A 7,009-nucleotide genomic window follows, 5' to 3' on the forward strand; every position below is an offset into this window, starting at 1 on the left:
GAAAATATAATAGAAGATAATTATGTTTTTTTAGACAAAGAAATTAGGAAATAAATATTTTATAACTATATAATACGACTTTAATTATAGAGTAATAATTAAGAATTGTAATTCATTTTCCAAATAATATATATATATATATATATATAAAGGGAGATAATACCCGGATATTATGACGTTTTTTATTATTGCCATAATTAAATTGCATTTAGTGGCGGTTTATGTTGATCTTGGCGGTTTTAAAACGCCATTATCACTTCTATATAAAACAGCCTAACCCTAATCCAATTCTAATTTTCCGTTGAAACGCAAAATTTGAATCGCCGCCACAACGATCTTCTCTGTGACGATCTCCTCTGGCGACGACCTCTTTTGACCGATTTCTTCCGGCGACGACCTCCTCCAACGACGACCTCATTCGGCGATGTTTTCCTCAGCGGCGATCTTTTCTAGTGACCTCTCTCCTCCAACGACAATCTCCTCCTACGACGGTCTCCTCCTGCGATGGTCTCCTCCAGCGACATCTCCTACTGCAATGATCTCCTCCGGTGGCATTCTCCTACGCCGGCAATCTCATCCATCGAGCTAATGTGCTGTGAGATTCTCCTCCCACAAGCTCGCTAGGTAGGTTCTTCTCCCTCTTTTCCTTTGTTTCTCTTGAAAATATTTTACTCTAATTCCTTCGATTTCTTGAATTATTGATCCAAAATTTCAGAATACATGATAGATTTTGCGAAATGACAACTACAACTACTAAAACTGTAGAAGCTAGGGTTTCTGAGGAAGGGATCGTTAAAACATTTCATAATGATGATGATGAAGTGCTCGATGCTGCGGAGAATGGAGTTGCGGTAATTTTGTTATTTTATTGGATTATTTGTGCCTGAAACTTAATGCTTTTAGTTAATAGTTTGCTTTAGTTCCTTGAGTTGATTCTTTCATGCTTTATCAGTTCTGAATTTGTTCCACTATGTGCTTATAGTCTCACCGTCCAGTGGGGGTAACAATAATCATATTTATTATTATTAATACTTTTATTTCATTTCCTATTTCCTATTTTGTTTATTTAATATCTGTTTAAAAAATTGTGTTCATGAGTTGCAGGGAGCAAGATGACTACGAGGTTGTGAGGAAGGTGAAGAGGGAAATATAGCGAGGTCTTTAAAGGTGTTTACTCTACCAATAATGAAAAATGCATCATCAAGATCCTCAAACCCGTCAAGAAGAAAAAAGTGAATCCAATCCCTACACCAATTGCAATTTGTATTAACTAATATGACTGCTATTTTTAATTTAAAGCAACACTGCTGTTTTCAGTTTTAGTATACTTTTTCACTTCATTCCATCCTCATATGGAAATGAATGCTATGCTGGGGCTTCAATGGCCAACTTTGGTCCAGTAGTTCATTTAATTTGTTATTAAATTTCTAATTTCAAACCTGTAAGATTTTACCCTTTCCAATACTCTGGTTGTATATATAAGTTTGTACATCTTATAAGTTTTTATTTTGGTTGCAGTTAAAGAGGGAGATCAAAATATTGCATAATCTTTGTGGAGGTCCCAATGTTATAAAGCTGCTTGACATTGTTAGGGACTAGCAATCAAAGACCCCAAGCCTTATATTTGAATATGTCAATAACACTGATTTTAAAGTGCTCTACCCCACCCTGTCAGATTATGATATTCGATATTATATCTATGAAATTCTAAAGGTAAGTTTTATACTCTATTGGTTGTCTAAGATCAGCTGTTATATCTTATTTTTGCAGTCATTATTTGTTTGACATATTTCTAGACACTATCTATGCCGATGCTTCGTGGAAAATTCAGTTATGATTTTTGTATTTTTCTTTACGGTGAAATATTAGAAAGTGGTTGAGTAATTGCTGCATAGCTCTTTGACAGCTTCTTCTGCATTAATCCTCTGATAGATGAAATTAAAGAATGAATTGGTTGAGGTTTGAAATAGGTTGTAGAGTGGCTTGTAAGGAAGTTGATTTTGATTTTTGAAAATCACTTCCATTGCTTATGAATAATGCATAGCAGGAAAATAGACTTTTTTCACTAAATGTATTTGTAATATCAATATCTACTAAGTTGATATTTAGTCTTTGAAGATAATACAATCAAGGCAAGGGGATATTGGGAACTACTACGGTGTTCAGCTTCTTGATGCTTCAGTGACAAAGTACCAAGATTATGGTCACTAACAACTCACTCACCCTCTTGTGTATGTGCAAGAAGACTAGTACTTTTCTCTTTTCCTTTTTGCCATTGAAAACTCAGTTTCCTGTCTACCACCTTGTATTTATTCGAATATGATTTTGTAAATTTTTGTGAAATATTTAACTTATTACTTACTCTTGAAATATTTAAAAAAATTGTTTGCATTTGCTAATAAGTGTTGTAAAGAATTAAAGACATTTAAAAAAAAAGAAATGTTTTTAAAAGTTTTCATTTATGTAGTCAAAAGTTCAAAAGTCTTTGTTTTTTACTTTTTTTTCAATAAAAGTATTTGTTTTCTATTTATATATATTATCGTTTCTGTTGAAGATTTTGATAAAATATTTCACATACTTTAGAAATAGAAGAAAATGCACTTTCCCCAATAAATTTCTAACCTTCTATTACTTGTCAACTCTTTGTAGCTTTTATTTCATAAGTTCATTCATGTTTATGCTTTGCGCTTTGTGACATAAGAAAAAGGATACAAGCAAAAGTGATCTCTTTTTTTAATTTATTAATTTATATTTGGTCTTAAGGAAAAGCAATGAGAGTTATATCCATATCCAAATCTAATTCCAAGTCCACGTACTCATAAGTAATGCCGACAAATTCGCAGAAATTGGAAAATTATGACTGAGATTTTCATTTTGAGAAAGCTTTGTTGGATGGATAGGCAATGATATTTTGTTGGTTCATAGCTATCATACGGCAAATGGTGTCCTTATTTATTAAAACTGAAAGTGATGGAAATTGTGGATTGATAATATGTTCTCTTGGAAAAAGATTAGTTCTTGAATCTGTTTTTGACTTATTTATCAAAATTTGGTTGCAAACTTACAAGGTTTCTTCCCCTTTTCATAACAGAGTTCCCATTTTTACCTATTCTAATCACTCATTAAACTATCTTGTCTTTGACTTTGTAATTTACAATCAATAGAATGGCATATGAGAATCACCTGTAGTTGCTGATGAGCAACCTAATGTTCCTATGTGGAATCCTGTGTTATTCAAGCTTCCATCAGATGAGATACTTCTGTTCTACAAAATAGGCCAAGAAGTTCAAAAGTAGAGCTTCTATATTGAAAGTTGAAATAGTTGGTTTGACCTATCCTCTTAACTGTGTCAGCAAGTTTAGCCATTGACTTCATGTGGTAGCTGTCTTGAAGGTTAGTTTTCTTTGTCTTATGCTTTGTTTGTTTAGAACTGGTCATTTTTTGTCTTATTAATTCCGATTGACGCAACAAATTTAAATTGCAACTTTAGGAAGGTTTCAAACTTCTGCACAACCAAATTAATAAATTAGTATACAATTTTAGGAAGGTTTCAAACTTCACGTATACAATTTTGTTAATAAATTAGTTTTTGGATCATTTTTGTTAATAAATTTTTCAACCATCAAAATGGCTATATTATCCATTTTAAATTACATGATGAGACAATTTAGCTTTCCAAACAAGTAACAACCAAGCTAAACCATTGCATGGGTTATACAATGTTTCATTTTGCAGGTAACTAATTCGGCTATCTATATCATGTTAAGCTTTATTTGCTGAGCTTGGTTCAGTTTGTGAAGAAAAGGTTACTTAGTCCACAAAAGGTGATGCTTACCGTGACTCATTACATTCCAAACTTTAATCTGACAAACCAGTAGGTAGAATTTTGATACTTAAATGCTGTGATGACCGAATGATGCTTTAGGTTTCTTAATGATTTATTCTTAATTGTATGTCTTGTAGGATGCCTCTAATATATACACTGTTTTTGTTTTATGACAGAGGCTAATTATCTCTTTAATGCTTGATTTGATTTTCATTCAACCTATTAATGTTATATTTTGGAAATAGACATTATGAATTTTAGGTTGAATGAAGTAGTTAGTGTTCCATTGACATTTTCTTTTAAATTGATCATCTTGTGTTACTTTTTGCAGGGATCTTGATAACTCTAATCTATCTGGACATTTGGTATCTAAACTTGGGAAGCTTAAGCATTTTATAATATATATATATATATATATATATATATATATATATATATACTATGGTTAAAATTTTCTGTGTTTTGTTATTCAGGGGAATTGCTTGGAGACTGGTGAAACTGTGGCTATAAAGAACGTTCTTCGGACAAGAATTTGAAGAGGCTTAAAAGCAGTGAAAAGTCAAAGAAAGTTTTTTGGAGACTAGGAATTCTGGTGGATTAATTTCACAAGCTCATGCCAATACTACTAGAAATGTTCTGATGCCAGAAGTTGACTTTTTAGCTCACAGCTCATGTCCTTCGAGCTCCTTTTTTTGCATGCCTATGCTAATACTTCTCAAAGTAATAATTAGTGAATATAATTTGCTTAATTATTTGTATAGAAATTATTACTTCTAATTTCTAGTACTAATAAAAAAATTATATATTATGTTTGATATTTTATTTGAGTGATGTAATATTTTGTTTATGGGTTCTGATTTTTTGTTATTATAAAATTTTAAACAAAAAATTGTTTGTTTAACGTGGTAAAAATAATAGTTAAAAATGCCTTTTTAAACGATAAAAATGTCATTTTTATTCAGTAAAAACAGCAATTCATGAATGCCGTTTTAAACAACATAAAATGTCATTTTAACTTGGTAAAAATGTCAGCTTCAAATGTCATTTTAATCAATTAAAAAATATCGTTTTATTCGGAAATAATGGTGGTTTGAACCGCTGTTTTAATCAACAATAAAAATGTTGTTTTATCCGAAAATAACGGCAGTTTGAACTGCCATTTTAACAAATTAAAAACGCCATTTTATCCGGAAATAATGGTGGTTCAAACCGCCGTTATAACCAACCAAAAAACCGCCGTTTTATCCGGAAATAACGGCGGTTTGAACCGCCATTTTAACCAATTAAAAACGCCATTTTATCCGAAACTAACGGCGGTTTGAACCACCGTTTTAACCAACCAAAAAACCGCCGTTTTATCCAGAAATAACGGCGGTTTAAACCGCTATTTTAACATGTTAAAAAACCGCCGTTTTAACCAATTGTGGCGATTTTTTAAAAACCGCCGTAATAATCAAATGACGCTTAGAATTCCGACGGTTTTTCTTGGTCGCCATTCAAGGTAATAATGGCGGTTCAAACCGCCGTAATAACCTTAAAAAACCGTCGTAATTACCAAATTTTTTTGTAGTGTATATATATATATATATATATATATATATATATATATATATATATAGTTATAATACGACTTTAATTATAGAGTAATGATTAAAAATTGTAATTCATTTTCCAAACAATATAATATATATACTTCTTTTGAAAACATACAAACGATGAAAAAACAAAGTTTTTTTTAAATAAATTAGGAAAATAGTTAGAAGTTGTTGAGTTAAGTAAATATATAATAATATTTTTTGTGATGACAAACATGATGTTAATTGGGCTGATAACTTAAAAGTGTTTTGATAAAATTATTTAGCATTGCAAGCCTATGTTCATTGTGCAACCCAAACAAAGAAGACAAAGTACTTCCAAGGCAGCTGAATAAAAAATTAATTCATAATCCAGCCCATTGCCATTCAAGCAAGAGAAAAGCAATTTTTAGCTGTTGTTAGGGTGTTTTGGGTAAAGTTCAAGTAAGAAAAGAAGAGTTCACTTTTTGCTAAGTATGAAAGAAGAAAAAAGTGCTTCACTTATTAAAAATAATTAAATTGATTTTTAAGAATATTTTGAATTTAAGTTAATTAATAATTTTATATAATTTTATTGTAATTGGATATTTTACATAATTAAAATTAAGTTTTGAGTAATTAAAAAACGATGAAAATTATATAATTTAATTGAAGTAATTTGTATTTTGGATTTAAATTTATATTTTATAAAAAAAGATTAATTATGTTATTTTAGATTTTAAATTAGAAATAGTTATTAGAATTTATTGGTATATTGATAAATAAAATTGTGTTTATAAAATAATTTTACAGTGTTATATTTCAATCCTAATTATTATATTATCTCAAAGATTTTGTAAAATTGCTATATTACTAGTGTGTATTTTACTCTAACCTTAGTTCTAGAGTCAGCCATACATACACAGACACATAGTAACACACGCGTAGCTTTTTCTTTCTTTCCAAAAATACACGTTCTTTTTTTCCCTATAACCTAATGACTCATAACCTCACCTCACTCATCAATACACACACAGCAGTAAAATAGAGAGAAAAGAGCGAGGGCTCGAAGGAGAAGAAGAAGGAAGATAGGAGAAGGAGGGAATGTCACCGACGAAAGATGGAACTGTTGCCGCCGTCACACGCCTCATCGTTGCTGTCGCCATAGAGGAGATAACGGAAGGGAGATTGAAGTTGAGAGGGTTGAGACGAAGAACAATGAAGCCATCATCGTCGAGCCACGATCGCCGCCACTGCTGTCGTTACACCCATTGAAGATCTGTTACCTATTGACTACAATATATGAAAGATCATTGTAAATTGTCCTCAAGTTCTTGCCAAGACAAGTGTTGAAGGAGTGGTGACTCCAAAAGAAGAGGCCGAATAGAATGTTGAAGATAAGAAGAAAGTGAGTTAAATGCCAAAGCCATCAACTTGATGCACTGTGCTATCAGTTTCGATGAGTATTGAAAGGTATCTAGATACAAGACGGCAAAAGAGATTTAGGATAAACTCCAAGTCACACACGAGGGTACCAAACAAGTCAAAGAAACAATGATTCATATGCTACGAAAAGAGTATGAAATGTTTTCCATGAAGGATGGAGAAACCATTGATGAGATGTTTGAGA

General features: G+C 31.5%; 1 long non-coding RNA gene across 3 annotated transcripts; it reads left to right on the top strand.

Annotated features, from left to right (window-relative positions):
* Nucleotides 1-193: 193 nt before the first annotated feature.
* On the top strand, nucleotides 194-4,643 carry LOC112711574 (uncharacterized). 3 transcript variants are annotated; one of them, XR_011866033.1, is made up of 9 exons: nucleotides 293-624; nucleotides 716-851; nucleotides 1,105-1,232; nucleotides 1,519-1,713; nucleotides 2,110-2,231; nucleotides 3,165-3,393; nucleotides 3,736-3,824; nucleotides 4,158-4,191; nucleotides 4,300-4,643. It is a non-coding gene; the product is annotated as an uncharacterized lncRNA (long non-coding RNA). The 3 variants fall into 3 exon arrangements; XR_011866034.1 differs by having other exon boundaries at nucleotides 2,119-2,231; XR_011866035.1 differs by lacking the exon at nucleotides 2,110-2,231 and having other exon boundaries at nucleotides 194-624; nucleotides 4,300-4,518.
* The last annotated feature ends 2,366 nt before the right edge of the window (nucleotides 4,644-7,009 follow it).

This window comes from Arachis hypogaea, chromosome 9 (assembly GCF_003086295.3).
Source record: "Arachis hypogaea cultivar Tifrunner chromosome 9, arahy.Tifrunner.gnm2.J5K5, whole genome shotgun sequence".
In the NCBI taxonomy this organism is placed as follows: domain Eukaryota; kingdom Viridiplantae; phylum Streptophyta; class Magnoliopsida; order Fabales; family Fabaceae; genus Arachis; species Arachis hypogaea.